The following is a 19,833-nucleotide window of genomic DNA, read 5'->3' as shown; positions in this document are numbered from 1 at the left end:
TTATTTGTTTCTCTGCTTCTTTGTTAATAATAAATTTAGACCTATCTCATCTACATCGTTTCTATGCAAAGTAATTGAGAAATGAGATTAAAATGCCTAGCAGAATTCTGAGAGCTGATGCTAAATAAGAATGCCCTCTCTCCTCTTCATCCTCGCCTTTCCTATCTCTTCCCCCAAAGCTTTCAAAGCACTGGGGGGTGAGAGTGGGAGTGGGATCATTTTCTCAGGGAAGAACTTGACCACAAAGCTCTTTCTTTGTCCCTGGATTTATTTTTGCATTTGTATATAGAGAAAAGATTAGAAAAACAAATTCTTGCAACCAAATTCTGTTACTTTATCATTTTCTAAATTTAGATGCTTTTTTAAATCATCCAATCCTAATACCTTGGCTCACATATTCCATGTTGTAGTAAGGATTTCAAAACATCAGTGTCTTTGGAGGTACCCTTTATCAAAAAGGATCGAGAAATAATAAGAAGCAATCTGATATAATCTTTACATGGTTCCATGAGCTCTTCTAAGCTTCTTACATATATGAAAATTTCTAATCCTTCCAGCAGTTCTACAGAGTCGGTGCTCAGACCATACTCATTTTATGTGTGAGAGAACTGATGCGTAGAGAAACTCAGTAGCCTACGGGATCCATTCAAGTAATATCAGAGCTAGTTTAGAGCTTGGATAACCTAGCTCTTCGCACCAGTCTGTCCTTCCACATTATTTGACTCATACATTTTAAATCACAGTTTCAATTTTTATCTCTCTGTTGACACTCAAATGTCCAAAACCTAAAGTGGGCCCCACTCAGCCCTTTACAGAAAGTTTGCTGGTCCCTCCCTGTTCTGGGGTATGTCAACCACAAGGAGATGCTCCCTCCCTAACACTGAAATCATGGCATGGAGCTGAAAGAGCACCTGTAACCTGCAATAATAAAATAGTTGATTATCAAGCAGGACAGTCTCACCCTCCTAGCCTTATCATAGGTTTTCACTGTTGTGGGTGGTTCTGAGTAACACTTGTGGAGAAACACAGGTGCAACTGTGACAGGACTGACTACATGTGCCTTGGCTACTGAAACAGCACCAACAGCCAAGATGTCACCGTTGAGGCAGATACAGTGGTGAAAGACACCGTGTTCACTCTGGAAGTTTGCCATCAGCCTTTCCTGAAATAGTTCAGTAAGTCCTAGACATGTCTTTAGGCAGACTAAATCCTCAAAAACAATGAATATTTTCTCTTAGATTATAAATTCAAGTAAATGTTGAAATATCATAGCCACACAGTCCTTTGGGGGTGGTGAATTCTCTCTTGGGCCAACAAGATAGCTCAGCTGGGAGGCCCCCAACTTTGTCATGTTCATGTACATGATTAAAGTTTACACCCAACCCCCATAATACTGCTGAAGCTTTGGTACTGTGCTGTCTCTATCTATCCTCCCCCTTCTCCTTTCCCCTCTCCTTATTATCATCATTACTGTCATCATCATCATCCAGGCTTATGAGTGGGGCTCAGTGCCAGCACTAAGAATCCACTGCTTCTGGTGGCCTTTTTGTTCATTTTATTGGCTAGGATGGGGAGAAATTGAAACAGGGGAGATAGGGAGAGAGAAAGAGAGACACCTGCTTACCTGCTTCACCACTTGTGAAATGTTCTGCTTCAGGTGAATAGTCAGGGTCTCTCTCTCTGTCTCTCTCTCTCTCCCTCTCTCTCTCTCTGTCTCTCTCTCTATATATATATAAGTATATGTATATATATATAATAAGAAATGAGATTTAAATATAGGTATGTCTAGAAGGCTAGAGCCTTCAGAGGAATGGCAGACATTAGACTTTTGACATTCTGACCCTGGAATATGAACTCTGGTGTTTGGCACAATCTCATGGCACTATCTGGATGAAGTTCCTATCCATTATTATATATGTATCAACAAGAGTTGACCCAAAGTGGTGAATACCCAGTTGTGGGGGGAAAAAGCTATATATGTGAGTTCTTCTTTTTTTTCTTCTTTATTTAATTGGTGAACAGATGGAACCAACCTCCTAGGGTCATTAAAGAGTTTTACTAGCATCGCACATGGAGAGATAGACCCTCACCTGGTATGCACCATGCCCTGATAAGCATTTCTATTCTGTCAACTCCAGAAGTTCTGAATTCTAGGACAAGAGAAACTTCATGTAGATGACTTCAATAAGCTTGTGGACACCCTGAAATTGCCTGTCAATTTGGCATTTAAAATGCTTTTCCTAAGTTCTCTAGTGCTGCCTCTCCTGGGTATCTGACTTTACCTTGTGCAAGCACTCACTTCTACATATGTAACATCTCTAGCTGAATGTTTCTTCCATGAGAATAGACTCTTGCTTGATCTTACTGACAAGTGCTCAACATTTCTTTCAATAACACATAATGGACAAATAAATAGATGCAGGCAGTCTCAGGAAATTTTATTTCAACTTGAAAATAAGCACTGAAAAGTAACTTGGCACTCCTGACTGAATTAACTGCCAAGCACTATTTTTGATCAAGAGAAAATTAAATTTGAGGGGCAAGGCGGTGGCACACCTCATTAAGTGCACACATTACAATGCACAAGGACCTGGGTTCAGGACCTTGGTGCCCACCTGTAGGTGGGAGACTTCATGAGTGGTGGAGCAGGGCTGCAGGTGTCCCTCTGTCTCTTTGCTTCTGTAACTCCCCTCCCCCTCTCAATTTCTCTGTCTCTCTCTAATAATCAATCAATCAATTAATCAGTAAATAAAAAGATTTAAAGAAAAATATATTTAAGGGGGTGGTGGTGGTATACCTGGTTGAGTGCATGTATTACAATGCTCAAGGACCTGGGTTTGAGTCCCCAGTCCCCACCTGCAGGGGGAAAGCTTTGTGATTGGTGAAGCAGTGTTGTAGGTGTCTCTCTGTCTCTCTCCCTCTCTATTATCCATTCCCTCTTGATTTCTGGCTGTCTCTATCCAATAAATAAAGTAATAAAAAATTAAAATATATGTATCTTTAAAAAGAACATATTTTAATTATCCCCAGACCATCTGAAAGATGCGTTGGGATCAACATTTGGTTGCCACTGGCATCTAGTGGGTATTGGGCAGGCTCACTGCTGAACATCATACAGCACATGGTGACCCTCATGACCGACTCGTTGTGCTAGCCTTACAAGGTTGCCGAGAACACGCCGTCTGCAGGCTCAGTGTAACAGCAGACCCACTCAGTAGCTACACTTTTATCTCTTTTTTTGTTTGTTTTGTTGTTGTTGTTCTATCAGCCAGTACAAAAGACAATTGGCATTTCCCTCATTTGCACAATTTCCACATTCTCCTCTCCCTTACGACACGTGACTTTGGCTTCACCAATCACACAGCCTTTGCAGTGAACACAGTGAAAATTCACAGCTGATGGGAATCATTTTCTGGCTAGAGCTTTCAGTGCTGACTGGCTCTGAGGAACAGCAGAAATGAGATTGCCGTGTTCTGGGTCTGGGATGTGAACTATTGTGTTTGGCACAGTCTCATGGTAGCGTTTGGATGAAGATTCTATCCATGGCACCCCCAATTTGAATGCACTAACATCTCAGGGAGCCAGACAACTTGCTAATATATTTTAATAAGTTCACCCCATTGGTCCTTCTAAAAGATGTTTTTGTAGCCTGTTTGCACTGTCTGACAGCAGTGAACATGAAAATCTTCCCCATCAATCTGTGATCTGAAGGGGAGATGTTTACATTCACTTAGATCTCTGTTGACTTACTGTAGCCATTTTATTTTGAGATGAAAAGCATCTTGGCTGCTTACACAGTGATATCCTCTTGTGCATTGCACTGGGGGATTTAAAAATGACAACACAGTGTTCTAGTAACTTCATCAACAGTAAAAGGCAAAGCCTGCTCTCAACTCTATGAAGCCCTCATGCTTCCAGCCAGCCGGAGATGTCTCCTACACAGTCCAGTCCCTGTCATGCAAATGCAAGAAAGGAGCAGTAGCAGCCATCTCTGCCAGGCTTTACATGACTTTCAATCGCAGTATCACTTCAAGGATATGACGATTCACTGGATTTCTGTTGTCACACGGATGTACTTCTGACAAGATCAGGCATGTTCAAGGTGGTATGGCCGTAGACACAAGGATACCTTCCTGCATTTCGCCAAGATAGGTTAAGTCTCAGTATCTTTCACCCTCAACTGAGCCGTCACCCTCAGCCCCCTTTAGCAGTCCTTCTCCCCTTCTGAGTTTCTATTCTGCTGTGACAAGCCAGAGTTCACAGAGGATCCGGCCTGTACTGGCCTTTGCTTAGAGCCCATCAGTGAGTGAGATCATCCAGGATTGCTCCTTCTCCTCACACTCTGGGATTCTCCTCTGGGGTTACCTCACACTCTGGGATTCTCCCTAGTCCCATGCCTGTTTCAGCAAAGGGAATATGCCGTGGTCTCCTTCCATTGTAGTGTCCCACTGCATGTGTGCATAAGGATACATGCGGCAAGTTCTTTAGCAGATCATCTGTTAGACATGAGTTTATTTCCAAATGCTGGCTAAAACAAGTAGCACCAGCGTGAACATAGACATACAGAGAACTTTCCAAGTAGGTGTCTGTGTTCTGTGGAGAGAGGCCTATAAGAGGAACCCTGGGTAGGTCACGTGGTAGGCTTATTTGTTATGTTTCCAGTGATCTCCAGCTCTCCCCCATGGCTTTGCTCTAATCCACACTTCCCTCAGTGGTATAAAAGGATCCCCTCAGCTCCATACCCTTGGCAGGCTTGTACTGTCCTTTTTGCTGCAGACCATTCTCACAGGGGGGAGGTGGTATCTCCTTGTCATCTTGATTTGCATTTCTCTAATGATCAGTGATATCGACTATTTTTTATGCTTGTTGATAACTTCTTTGGAGAAATATCTGTTCAGTTATTCTCCACACTTTAATGCAGTTGTTTCTCTGTCGCTGAGTTTTCTGAGTTTTCTATATATTTTGGTTGCCAGCCCTCTGTCTGACATGTGACACATAAATATCTTTTTCCATTCTGTCGGGTGTCTTTCTGTTCTGATGGTTGTTTCTCTTACTGTGTAGAAAATCTTCAGTGTATTCACATCAATTTTTTTTTTATCTTACATTTTCAATACTGTGCCAAGCTAATAAAGCCATGGTTACACACATGCACGATATGACCACTGAGTAGCCTACTCAGGCCACTCTTTTCACAGTGTAGGCAAGGAGAGAAGGGAGGGAGAGCAGGAAGAGAAAGACCGCACTGGCATTCCACCATCCTAGGAAGAATGGAGAGGCACCACACAGTGTAATGCCAAGAAATACAGAGAATACAAGTGACGGCCGTAAATGCAAGCCCTCCTCCTCCCCCTGCAAGGAAAGGAGAGGTTTTGCAGAAATTGAACTTCAGTTCTGCCAGGCACAGCTAGGAGCCTAACAAATGGAAAGTGAGACTCAGTTTTCCAAAAGCTCCGATTCTGCCACCTGGAATCAAGGCTTGCTGCCTTCCCCAGCATCCACTGAGCCAGCAGCTCTCTCTCCCATGTCAGCACCGTCGGGAAAACTGTCCACTGAGAAACTGTCTTCCATCTGGCTGTGCATTCCCTTTGTCTCCCGGGAGCCACCCTCCACTCCTCCTCCACTGTTTCTCTAAGAGCACCAGCTCACTTCTCTGCAGACCTCTGGGTTCCCTAGTCTGGCCTACTGCATTGACCCCTGAACCATCCACCATCCATTCTGTTCCCCTTGGGCTGCTCTCAGCATTCTCTTGATTTTTAACTTCTTTCTTTTAATGTTTTTATCATCTTTATTTATATTTATTGCATAGAGATAGCCAGAAATTGAGAGGAAAGGGAAAATGGAGAGGAAGAAAGACAGACACCTGCAGCCTTTCTTCACCACTTGTGAAGCTTTCCCCTGCAGGTGGGGATCAGGAGCTTGAACCCTGGTCCTTGTGCTCTGTAACTTGTACACTCAACCAAGAGTGCCATGCCACCATCTGGCCCCACTACTGTTTTGTTGTTGTTGTCTTATTTTCCCTTTTGTTGCCCTTGTTTTGTTTTGTTTTTATTGTTGTTGTAGTTATTGATGCTGTTGTTGTTGGATAGGAAAGAGACAATGAAGAGAGGAGGAGAAGACAGAGAGGGAGAGAGAAAGGCACCTGCAGACCTGTTACACTGCTTGTGACATGACTCCCCTGCAGGTGGGGTGGGGGGGCTCAAACCAGGATCCTTACACTGGTCCTTGTGCTTCCTGCCATGTGAGCTTAACCCACTGCTGTTGGTTTTTAATGATGCTTTCTCCACCTGGAATGGCAACCTCTCCAGCAACACCAGAGGTCTCACCATAATCTAAGCTCTGCAACTGGGCATGTGTTCCCCCAACTATATCCTGGGTCTCACATCTCTCTATAGCAAATCCTGGTGCTCAAGAACATAGGCTGAGCACCAGGGCAAGTTATGAACATTGGCAGGTGTGTGACTGAGGCCCAAGTACCAGCACCACATGGGGTGCTATGGTAACAGAGAAACATGAGCCTCAAGGCCATGTTTTTCTGTCTGTGGAGATGATGAAGGGTCATCTACATATGTGTGAGGCCCTGTTTCCACCAGAAGAAAAAAAAATTCTGTATTAGTTGAGTGGGTCTGTGAGCCAGACAGAGAGCAGGAGAGCATCAGAATGCTTGAGGTATCTGTGCCTTCACTAAGAGACCATGGTATTTACTATACACTTTCCCCAAGTGTTGGAGCTGCTGTCTGCCCTATCCAGCTTTCTAGCCCTGTTCTCAACTCTGACACCATCTTTACAGACAATACTTTTGGTCCACCTGCATGTTAACTGTCAGGTTCAGATAAAAATTACTAAAGTAATGGGCCACTGGAACATACTTAAAATAGACTTCCTAGCTTCTTCCCACACAAAGACCCCTAGTTTCATCTGCTCCATTCTTACCTTTGGGTTCCTGTTCATTAAACAAAGTGCCCTGCTTTATATCTAACCACCTTTCAGCCACCAAGTTGCAGATGCTACCCTGATGCCATCCTGACTTTCCTGGGTAGATGACCTCACTAGTGTGTCCTGGAACCTCCCCTCCCCAAAGCCCTGCCCCACTAGGGACAGACAGAGACAGGATGGGGGTGTGGATCCACCTGCCAACACCCATGTCCAGCGGAGAAGCCATGACAGAAGCCAGACCTCCTGCCTTCTTCTCCCCATAAAGAATTTGGGCTCATATTCCCAGAGGGATAAAGAATAGGGAAGCTTCCAATGGAGTGGATGGAACACAGAATAATTTTGTTAATCATTATTTAATCACTAATTATGAAAAAGGAGACTGTCCCTGTATGGTTATACCCATGTCATCTTCTTGCCTCAAACAGAGAGCAGGGAGAACTATTGATGTGTCTTCACTGAGACTGTCCCCTGGAGGCTTATGCCTTTGTGCAGTCAGTGTCCTCGGTATGTGTTCCCTCTGTGGTGACCACTCTGACTGCACACAGCACTGGCCACCAGGCTGGCGAGCCTTGGCTTATGTGTCCTACATCTGCATCTGCACTACCTAAGAGCCAGACAAGACATTATCACCAACTGCATTCAAGAGACCTACTGGGCATCTACTTGTGTACATCCCACCTCTTTCAACATTTTCACATGACTCCTCACCTTGTGTTTTTATACACGGAATATTTTATACCTCACTCCTTATTTATTATTATTATTATTATTATTATTATTATTATTATCATTATTACCAGAGTCCTGCTCAGCTCTGGTTTATGGTGGTGCAGGGGATTGGAACTGTGACTTCCAGAGCTCCAGGCAGGAGAGTCCCTTTATATAATCACTATGTGATCTACCCCATGAACCTCACTGCTTTACCTGGGCATTACTAAAATACCACACACCCCCATGCCCTTATCACTGCTCACTGAGATCCTTTCCCACTCATGACTTGCAGAAGTTATGCCCTTGACTTTCCTTACTTCTCCTGGACATTTCTCCAGGTTACAGACAAGGTCTCTCTGAAGAGCTACCATTTTGGGGTCTCAGATGACTAACAGGTGCTTTATATATATGCAAATATGCACAAACATATGCAATTAATTATGACAAAAAACTGAGGCAGACACAAGTTAAATTATTTTTAAAGTTGTATTGACTCAAAAGTAACAAACATAGCTCACCGGACAATGCACGGCCTTGCCAAGTGCACAGCTCAACTTCAAGCCTGGAAACTGCCTTCCATGTGTGGTCTCTTTCATACTCATTTTCTCTGGCTCTGCTAAGAAAAGAAAAAAGAAAAATTAATCAATAATAATAAAATTAAAAAAAAAGAAAAAGGAAATAATAGAGTCATTAGCTGGATCTGGTTGACCAAGCATCCATCCATCCACCCATCCATCCATCCATCCATCCATCCATCCATCCATCCATCCATCCATCCATCCATCCACCCACCCATCCATCTATCCATCCATCCATTCATCCATCCAACCATCCATCCATCTAGTCACTCGCTCATTTCTTCACCAAACAAGATTTATTAAGTGCCTGGGAGGCATTGCTTCCAGACTTGAGCAGTTTGGAATAGAAAAATTCATTCGGCAAATAGAACTGAGTCTTTAGACAAAGCAAAGACAGACACAGAAAGACCAGAAGGGATTACCACTAGGAAACTCAGAATTAAAGGGAGGTGGGGAGGGGGAGGGGGAGGCGAGTTTCAGTTTCAGGGGAGCTCTCCAGAGAAGTTTCCCTCCTCCAGGCTCCCTGTGGAATGCATTTCCTCAGAGAGGGTTGAGTGTTGAGACTTGTTTTATTGGTATTTACCGACATGGTTTTAAGGATCAGCGATTCGTAGATTCCACTTGTGTGTGTCACACCCACGTTCATTCATCTCACCAAAGCATGCAGTGGAAAATGAAGCCTATGTTTTGAAAGCCTAGAAATGCTGAAAGGAGTGACCAGTATCCCAGGGACTTGTTCAAAAACTGAATCCTTGATCATGCCCTTTCCCTTTCTCATCTTCCAAGCCACGCGCTGCTTGTCAGCTAACCCTCTCTCAGGTGTGAAGTACTTAGCAAGACACTCAGGAGTGGTTTACTTAACAAAGGTCATCTGCATTTAGAACTGTTTTTGTTGTTGTTGTTTTTCTTTAACCCATAAATCTTCTTTGAAAGACAGTGTCCTTCAAAAATAAGTTTCCCTGTTGTGGGAGTACATGGCATAACAGTTATTGAGAGACCTCCTGCCTGAGGCACCAAAGTCCTAGGTTTACTCCCCTGCACCACCATAAACCAGAGCTGAGTGGGGGTTCTGGGGAAAAGAAAGAAAGAAAGAAAGAAAGAAAGAAAGAAAGAAAGAAAGAAAGAAAGAAAGAATGCAATACAATAAAAAATTAAAAAGCAGCCTGTTAACAATATTTATGCACTTTCTCCGTATTTGGGAGCTACTCTCTTAGCTGATGCAGCTTCCTAGCACTTTTTCTAGCCATGACATCATCTCCCCAAACAATAACCTAGGTCCACCTGCATGTTATATGACAAAAACTAGGCAAAAACTAGTAAAGTCATGGACCCTTGGGATACATCTCAAACAGACCAACCAGCTTTTTCCAAAACTGAGACTCCAAATCATCATCTTCACTATTCCAGCTTTTAGGTTCATGATTAGTCAAAAACTTATTCTGCTTTATATCTTAACTCTTTTTCAACCTCCAGGTTCCAGATACTAGCTTGATGCCAACTGGATTTCTCCGGGCAGACGAACCCACCAGTGTGTCCTGGAGTCCAATTTCCCAGAGCCCTGCCTCACTAGGGAAAGAGACACAGGCTGGGTGTGAGGATCCACCTGCCAACACCCATGTTTATCAGAAAAAACATTACAGAAGCCAGACCTTCCACCTTCTACACCCCATTATGACCCAAGGGTCCATACTCCCAGAGGGATAAAGAATAGGAAAGCTTTCAAGGGGTGGGATGGAATACGGAGTTCTGGTGGTGGGAATTGTGTTGAATTGTACCCCTCTTGTCCTATAGTCTTGTCAATATTTCTATTTTATAAATATTTTTAATTGCCTAAGGCAATAGAGCAAACCCCAGACTCACCAGAAAACAGAAGCTTACCCTCTGGTAAAAGAAAAAAGAAAGAAAGAAAGAGAGAGAGAGAGAGAGAGAGAGAGAGAGAGAGAGAGAGGAAGTCAGACACTTTAAAAAGGGGGCATTTAGGTGTAGTTATGGTGTCATAAGTGACTTGAAGGGAAAGAGGACAAGACCTGGAAGAAAAAGGTGGGAACTATGTACAAATACAGACAGATAGTTGTGGAGATGATGTCATGGCCTATGTCTACAACCTTAGGGGAACTGAGGTGACATACAAGGAGAGACTGAAGATTCAGAACAATGTGAGTGGGAATGCACTGGATTTATACCCCTGTTGATAGGTTATTTTGTAAAGGAATACTAAATAACTAATAAAATAAAATATAAAAAATTAAGATATAGGTTTCTCTGTTCGTGTTTTATCTGTCTCAGTACTCAGCAAGGTACCTAGCATGTATCTATTATATATATATATAGGAAACACTGACAAGACCATAGGATAAGAGGTGTACAACTCCACACAATTCCCACCACCAGAACTCCCTTTCCTGTCCCCTCACCTAATAGCTTTCCTATTCTTTATTCCCCTGGAGTATGGACCCAGGGTCATTGTGGGATGCAGAAGGTGGAAGGTCTGGCTCCTGTAATTGCTTCCCTGGTAAACATGGGCATTGACTGGTTGATCCATACTCCCAGCCTGTCTCTCTCTTTCCCTAGTGTGGTGGATTCTGGGGAATCTGAGCTCCAGGATACATTGGTGAGGTTGTCTGTCTATGGAAGTGTGTTTGGCATCATGCTAGCATCTGGAACCTGGTGGCTGAAAAGAAAGTTTACATATAAAGCCACACAAATTGTTAATTAATCATGAACCTAAAGGCTAAATAGTGCAGATGAAGGGGGTGGGGTCTCTATTTTGTAGATAGCCAGTAGGCCTATTTTAGTTACATTCCAAAGGGCCTGTGGCTATAGTAGGTGTTTTGTTTTGGTTTGGTTTGGTTTGGTTCTTCCCTGAGCCCAGAATCTGATATATAGGTAGAGCCAAGTTATTGTCTGGGGAGATGATGTCACGGCTGGAAAGAAGACCAGAAATCTAGATCGGGGAAGAGAGTAGCTCCCAAATATGGGGAAGGGGTATAAATATTGTTGACTATAAACCCCATTAATTTGATCTAATATGGGGCCCATATTCAGTTTAGGAGCCTATGTGACCTCTGTATCCCTGTAGATCTGCACTCACATTCTGTGGTCATGAGTAGGAATGTTCCAAGCTGCCCCAATATCAGGACCCATCTTCCTCAGGTGAAGCATAGAGTATGTTGTCCAGCCTCCCTTCAGAGGATGGAACATTCTCTACCGTTGTTGATCCAAGTTGAGGGCAAGGTCCTTTGGGGGCCCACAATAGAGTCTATTTTGTTCATGATAGAGATGACCGGTAACAATGGAGAGAGGGATTTATTCAAATTCTAGGCCCAGCATGTCTGTTTGGGAATCTCAGGACTCCCCGAATAGGGCCCCAGCTGATAGGGTGGCCTGATAGTGACTAGAGTTATCATTAAAGTGTGCCAGTATAAAGTCTCTTGCCCTTATTCAGCTTTTGCAATCCTTGTTTTGATAAGGTTAGCTTCAAAGTGAATGAGAGAACTGTAATAGGAAGTAGGTGAGGGTATCTAAGTCTAAGTAGACACTATTTTATTATGAACTTATACTGACTGACTGCAGACTATTGTGTACTTCTGCTTTCAGGTATATATTTTGCCCTAATTTTATGGATACATGTGCATATAGCTCTATCTTATGGGACCTGGTCTATATCTAGGTTTTGGGACTTTGTTAGGAAATGAACCACCTGGAATGGAATTAGAAAATCCTATGAAAGGAAAGGTCTCTCCAGAGTAATAAGGCTGAAAGGTTGACAATCCATGCCTGATGTCTCTGGACACAGTCTGAAGTGAAGCATACTGAGTTGGTACTCATAGCATTGATTAGGTTGGGATCAATGGATGCAATATCATTTGGTATGAATTGAGAGAAGCATGCAGAAACTGACCCCTACTGTAAAGGTTGCAATACTGGAGAAAATATAGGCTCTATAGAGGAAGTGGGAGGTTCCTGCTGTCTTAGGGTTTAGGAAGGCTGTAGCTAGTTATGGCTCTTATCACATTATTTGGCAACTAGGTTAACTTTGAAAAATCCCTTTGTTAGGATTTGCTATACCATACACAACATCACCATATTTATGTCCCTTGACCTTATTTGTATATAGCTGTGTCACTGGTTGTTCCTGTTCTCCTTGGCTGAAGCTTTTAAGAAAGTCAAAATATCAAAGATTCCTCCTATGACCTGTGCATTAAAAAGTGGGAGACATTTAATAAATTTTTGGCATCTCATATTAATTAAATAATGATTCATATGACAACAAATTAATAGGAAACAAATTAATAGAAGTTGAAAAACAATATTAGAAAAGAAAACACAAGTCAAACCTGAAATGGAATTGGAGTATTACACCAAAGTAAAAGACTCTGGGGTGGGTGGGTGGGTGGGGAGAATACAGGTCCATGAAAGATGATGAATGACATAGTGGGGGTTGTATTGTTAAATGGGAATCTGTGGAATGTTATGCATGTACAAACTATTGTATTTACTGTTGAATGTAAAACATTAATTCCCCAATAAAGAAATAAATTATTTAAAAAAAAGTGAACTAAGTTAGAAATAAAACATTGCTTTTTTTTTTTTACCTGCTGTACTCTGATCTGCATAACCTCAAGGTCTGTCCCTCTCTCTCTCTCTCTCTCTCTCTCTCTCACACACACACACACACACACACACAATGAAATAAGGGGCTGGGGAGACAGCTTAAAGTTTATGTAAGAGAATTTCATGAGGCTCTGAGGTCCCAGGTTCAACCCCAAGCACTACACTACCATAAGCCAGAGCTGAGTAGTGCTCTGGTTTAAAAAGAAATAAAAAGTGAAATAAGGCTGGTAAAAAACAAAAAAAGGAGTGTACATAAACGTTATTACCACCACTAAAAGACTGTCTCTCATGCCATCCCCAACCCCCAGCCCTGGGAAGCTGAATATACACCCTCACCCTCAATGCAGGGATTTTACTTTTGTGCCCTACTACAAACTTAGTCAGATCCTGCTACCCCTTTCTGTTCTTCTTTCTCAATTTCTGTTTATGAGTAGGATCATTCCATACTCATCTTTATCATTCTGACTAAGATCACTGAATATAATTCCTTCTAGCTTCATCCAAGATGGTCAGAGAAGGTGGGTTCATTGTTCTTAATAGCTGTGTAGTATTCCATTGAGTACATATACCACAGCTTTCTCAGCCACTTATCTATTGTTGGGCACCTGGATTGCTTCCAGGTTTTAGCAATTATGAAATGTGCTGCTATAAACATAGGTGTACACATATCTTTTTGGTTAGGTGTTATGGATACCTTGGGGTATATACCTGGGAGAAGAATTAATGGGTCATGTGGAAGGTCCATGTCTATCCATCTGAGAGTTATCCAGACTGCTCTCCACAGAAGACAATTTACATTCCCACCAGCAGTGTGGAAGAGTTGCTTTGTCCCCACAGCCTCTCCAGCATTTGTTGCTGCTGTCCTTTTTGATGTATGCCATTCTCACAGGGGTAAAGTGGTATCTCAATGTTGTCTTTATTTGCATACCTCTGAAAAGCAGCTACCTGGAGAAATTTTTCATGTATTTGCTAGCCTTTTGGATCTCTTCTGTAGTAAATGTTCTGTTCATATCCTCTGACCATTTTTGGATGGGGTCATTTGCTTTTTTGTTGCTAAGTTTGCTGAGCTCTTTGTATATTTTGGTGATTAGTCTCTTTTCTGATGTATGGCACGTGAAGATCTCCCATTCTGTGAGGGGTCTCGTGGTGTGTATGATAGTTTCTTTGGATGTGCAGAAGCTTCAAATTTGACGTAGCTCCACTCATTTGTTTTTGTTTTAGACTTCCTTGCAATTGGGTTTGTTTCATAAAAGATGTCTTTGAGGTTGAGGTGGGAAAGTGTTCCACCAATGTTTTCCTATATGTATTTGATAGTTTCTGGTCTAACATGCATGTCCTTGATCCATTTGGAGTTGATTTTCATTTCTGGTGAGATAAAGTTGTTCAGTTTCATTCTTCCGCATGTTTCAACCCAGTTTTTCAGCACCATTTATTGAAGAGAGCTACCTTCCTCCATTTAATACTTTGGGCCACCTTATCAAAGATTAGATTTCCATTGCTGTGGGGGTATAATACTGAGATTTCAATTCTGTTTCACTGGTCTATAAGCCTATTTTTGTTCCAGTACCAGGCTGTCTTGATGATGATGAATTTAAAATATAGTTTGAGATCTGGGAGTTTGTTGCCTCCATTTCTGTTTCTTTTCCTTAAGATGGTTTTGGCAATTCTAGGTGTTTTCTGGTTCCAGATAAATGGTTGTAATTTTTGTTCTATTCTCTTAAAGAAGCATTGTAGAACTTTGATGGGTATTTCATTGAATTTGTATATGGCTCTGGGAAGAATATTCATTTTGATTATATTAATTCTCCCAACCCATGAGCATGGGATGTCATTCCTTTTCTTGGTATCATTTTCTATTTCCCTGAACAGTGATTCATAGTTTTTAGTATACAAGTCTTTCACTACTTTGGTCAGCTTTATTCTTAGGTATTTTATTGATTTTGCTACAACAGTGAATGGAAGTGATTTCTGGATGTCTTCTTCTTCAGTTTTAGTCTTTGCATGAAGAAATACCACTTATTTTTGTACATTGACTTTGTAGTCTGACACCTTGCTGTATGGCCTAATAACTTCTAGTAGTTTTCTTCTGGATTCTTTAGGTTTTTCTATATATACTATCATGTCATCTGCAAATAGTGAGAACTTGACTTCTTTCCTTCCAATCTGTATTCCTTTGATTTATTTTTCTTGCATAATTGCTATGGCAAGAACTTCCAATACTATGTTGAAGAGTAATGGTGATAATGGACATCACTGTCTAGTCCCCAATCTGAGGGGGAATGCTTTCAGCTTCTTTCCATTGAGTATGATGTTGGCTGTAGGTTTGCTATATATGGATTCCAGTATCTTGAGGAATTTCTCATCTATTCCTATTTTTTGTAAAGTTTTGAGCATGAATAGTGTTGGATTTTGTCAAAGGCTTTCTCTACATCTATTGAGATAATCATGTGATTTTTGGCTTTGCTTTTACAGATGTGGTGAATGACATTGATTGACTAACATATGTTGAACCAGCCTTGCATTCCTGGAATAAATTCCACTTGGTCGTGATGAACAATCTTTTTGATAGGCCACTGTGTCCAGTTGCCCAAGATCTTGTTTAATATTTTGGCATCTATATTCATTAGAGATATAGGTCTCTGCTTTTCCTTTCTTGCTGTTTCCCTATCTGCTTTTGATATCATAGTGATGTAGGCTTCATAGAAGGTGGAAGGGAGTGTTCCTGTTTCTTTGATCTTATGGAAAAGCTTAAGAAGTATGGTTATTAACTGTTTCCTGAAGGTTTTGTAGAATTCATTTGTAAAGCCATCTGGTCCAGGACTTTTGTTGTTGGGGAGATTCGTAATAACGGTTTTAATTTCTTTGTCTGGGATTAGTGCATTTAGGTTTCATAGTTTGTGGTTCAGTTTTGGAAGAGCATATGTTTCTAGGAATTCTTCCATTTTTTCCAGATTTTCTAGCTTGGTGGAGTATAGTTCTTGATAGAAGTTTCACATTGGGAGTTGGGCTGTAGCGCAGCAGGTTAAGCGCAGGTGGTGCAAAGCACAAGGACCGGCATAAGGATCCCGGTTCAAACCCCGGCTCCCCACCTGCAGGGGAGTCGCTTCACAGGCGGTGAAGCAGATATGCAGGTGTCTATCTTTCTCTCCTCCTCTCTGTCTTCCCCTCCTCTCTCCATTTCTCTCTGTCCTATCCAACAATGACAACAACAATAATAACTACAACAATAAAACAACAAGGGCAACAAAAGGGAATAAATTTAAATATATATATATATATAAAGAAGTTTCACATTATTTTCTGCATTTCTGTGGTGTCAGTTGTGATATTTTCTGCATTGTTTACAATTATATTAATTTTAGTCTTCTCTCTTTTTTGTTTGGTGAGTCTGGCTAGGGGTTTGTCAATTTTGCTAATTTTTCAAAGAACCAACATTTGGCTTCATTGATCTTTTGTATGGTTCTCTTATTTTTTTTTATTTTTAAGGTTTATTTATTTATTTTCCTTTTTGTTGCCCTTGTTGTTTAACACTGTTGTGGTTATTAATGTCGTTGTTGTTGGATAGGACAGAGAGAAATGGAGAGAGGAGGGGAAGACAGAGAGGAGGAGAGAAAGATAGACACCTGCAGACCTGCTTCACTGCTTGTGAAGCTACTCCCCTGCAGGTGGGGAGCCGGGAGCTTGAACTGGGATCCTTACACAGGTCCTGGCAATTTGCGCCACGTGCGCTTAACCCACTGCGCCACCATCCGACTTCCGGTTCTCTTATTTTCTATGTTGTTTATTTCTGCTCTAATTTTAGTGATTTCTGTCCTTCTGGTTGCTTTAGGGTTCCTTTGTTCCTCTTCCTCTAAGTCCTTGAGGTATGCAGTAAGCTTATTTATTTGAGCTTTTTCTTGTTGTTTAATATGTGATTGTATGGCTATAAGTTTCCCTCTCAATACTGCTTTAGCAGTGTCACAAATATTTGGTTAGCTTGTGTTTTCATTTTCATTTGTTTCCAGGAACATTTGAATTTATTGGTTGAGTGACTCTCTGATGCAGTGTTTCTTAAGGAGTATGTTGTTCAGTTTCCAAATTCTGTGACTTTTAATAGTTTTCTGTTTGTTGTTAAATGTTAGTTTTACTCCACTGTGGTCTGAGAAGATACTTGGGATGATTTCAATGTTCTTGAATTTGTTGATGCTGTCTTTGTGGCCTAACATGTGGTCTATCCTTGAGTATGTGTTATGTGGATTTGAAAAGAATATGTATTCCAGTTTTTTGTGGTGAAGGACTCTGAAAATATCCAGGAGGTTTAGTCTGTCCATCTCTTCATTTAGTTCTCTTGTTTCTTTATTGATTCTCTGCTTTGTTGATCTGTCTAAGTGTGAGAGTGGGGTGTTAAAGTCTCCCACTATTATTGTATTACTATTGAAGTATTTTTGAAGTTCTTTCAGTAGGTGCTTAATGTGTTTAGATGGTCTCTCATTGGGTGCATAGATGTTAATAATTGTTAAGTCTTCTTGGCTGATTGATCCTCTAATAATTATGTAATGTCCTTGCCTTTTATTACTTTATTTAATTTAAAATCTTTTGTGTCAGAGCTGAGAATGGCTGTTCCTGCCTTTTTTTGTGGTCCGTTGGCCTGTATGATAGTTTTCCATCCTTTCACTTTAAGTCTGTATTTATCTTGTTGTATCAGATGAAATTCTTGCAAGCAGAATATGGTTGGGTTTTTTTTTTCTGATCCATCCCCCCACTCTGTGCCTTTTGATGGGTGGTTTAAGCCATTGAAATTTATTGATATTATGGATTTAATGTACTTTAGTGTCATTGTTCAACAATTTTTTATTTGCTCTGATATATGGCAAGTATTATACTGGTGTTCTTGTTTATAAGAGGTCTTTTAGAACCTCTTTAAGGGCCAGTTTGGTGATGATTGCCTCCTTTAACTGTTGTTTGTCTAAGAAGGTTTTAATCCCTTCATCTAGTTTGAATGAAAGTCTAGCAGGATACATTATCCTTGGTTGAAACCCTTTTTCATTCAGTGTTCGATAGATATCTTTCTATTCTCTTCTGGCTTTTAGAGTCTGAGTGGAGAAATCTGCTGATAGTCTTATGGGATTTCTTCTGTATGTGACTTTTTGTTTCTCTCAGCCTTTAGGATTCTTTCATTATCTTTACTTCTTTTCATTGTAACTATGATGTGTCTTGGTGTCTTCAGGTCTGGATTGATTCTGTTTGGGATTCTCTGGGCCTCTTGAAACTTAATGTCCTTTCTGTTGTTATCTTCTATGATTTCCTCTAGAACGTTTACTTCCCTTTCCTCTCTTTCTTCCTCTGGCAGGCCAATTATACACCAGTTACTCCTTTTGTGATCATCCCATATGTTTCTGTCCTTGTTTTCAGTGTCTCTCAATCTGTTTTTGAGCTCTTTTACCTCTTTCTTAGTTTTCTCTAGCTCATCCTCTATCTTGCTAAGTCTGTTTTCTGCTTCTGTTTGTCTGCTTTACCTTTCCTCAGCTTCTTTCTTCAGTTCAGCTATTTCAGCCTTCAGTTCTTTAATTACCTCAGGGTAGTTATTATTTTCCTTGAGGGTCTCATCTTTTGTTTCCCTAATACTGCTAGCCCTTTTCTCCAAAGTTGTTTTCTTTTCTATGACTAATAAGTTTATTATTGCTTGCATACTTTTCTTATCTATGGTTACTTCTGGCTGATTTGTATTTTCTTTGGGATCCTGTCTTCATTCATTGTAGTAGCATTTTTATTTGCTCTTAATCTAACCATTTTTTATTAATATGTTTCTTATTTTTATGTTCTGTTGTTCCTCAGTTTTTTGTGTTTTGAGTACAAGCCATGTTATACTAAATACTTTTATGACAAATGCAATAACCACCCTCAGAAATTACAATAGTAACTGTAGCAAGGATTGAAGCAATTTAACCAATACCAGTTAGCCAATGTCTCCAGTCCAAGAAAAAATAGCAACCAAATCCAAATGAAAAAGAAAGGGAAAGGAAAAAAAGGATAGCAAGAATAGAAAATTATGCAAATCTACTGCCCACTGTAAATTCTAGGGGTAGCAAGGGAAGAAAGGGAAGTATAGCAGAGACACACAAAAAGAGAGTCCACTCTGAGTCAGATTTATTCCCCAAAATAATTCACAAACTAGTATCAGTGTATTCAGAAAGCAGAGGAAGGAGGAAGGAAGAAAGGAAGATGGGGGGAGAGAGAAAATTTAAAAAGTAAAGAAAAAAACAGTAAAAAAAAGAGCAGTGAAAGGAGAGGTTTTATTTTATTTATTTATTTATTTTAATTAGATAGGAGAAAGGAGAAGGGGGAGATTGGATAGAGGAGGTAGGAAGAGTGAAACAAGTTCCTCTCACAAAGGATAAGACACTCGGTTGCCTAGCAATGGAAAATGCACTAAGAGTTAATTTTGGTCAACCTGAGGGGGGGGCAAAGGAACATGCATATATATAATAGTAATGATAAAATAGAACAGAGTCAAAAGCCCTAACAGTGGGTCTGAAGCTTGGATGGCTCCCGATTAGCTCAGGCACCATGAGCCGAGACAACTGATTGTAAAAAAAAAACAAACAAAACTTCCATGCAATATTTTCCAGGTGGGGTGAGGCTTTGCTTGTTCAGAGATTTGTCACTCCAATTGGGCCTAAGTCACTTACACACACACACACACACACACACACACACACACACACACACACACACACACAGCCAAGTGATTCAGAAAGGAACAGGATTGGAATGACACCCCTGGTGAACCAGGAATATTGGTAAATAAAAAAGGTCAGCAGGGAGCCTGCTATCAGCAGCTCCCCATCCCCAGGGTCTGGTTATAAGGGGGGAGAGAGAAATAATTTTAAAAATTCCTTTTTTTTTCTCTATTTTCTAACCCAAATTGAGCTATAGTCACCTCCTTGGTGTCACACTTAGAGCTCATTGTTCCCCGTCCTGCTGAAGGTCAGGATCATACCCTTTCCAACATTTGTTA

This window comes from Erinaceus europaeus, chromosome 1 (genome assembly GCF_950295315.1).
Source record: "Erinaceus europaeus chromosome 1, mEriEur2.1, whole genome shotgun sequence".
In the NCBI taxonomy this organism is placed as follows: Eukaryota; Metazoa; Chordata; class Mammalia; order Eulipotyphla; family Erinaceidae; genus Erinaceus; species Erinaceus europaeus.
This window is presented reverse-complemented; position numbering follows the sequence as displayed.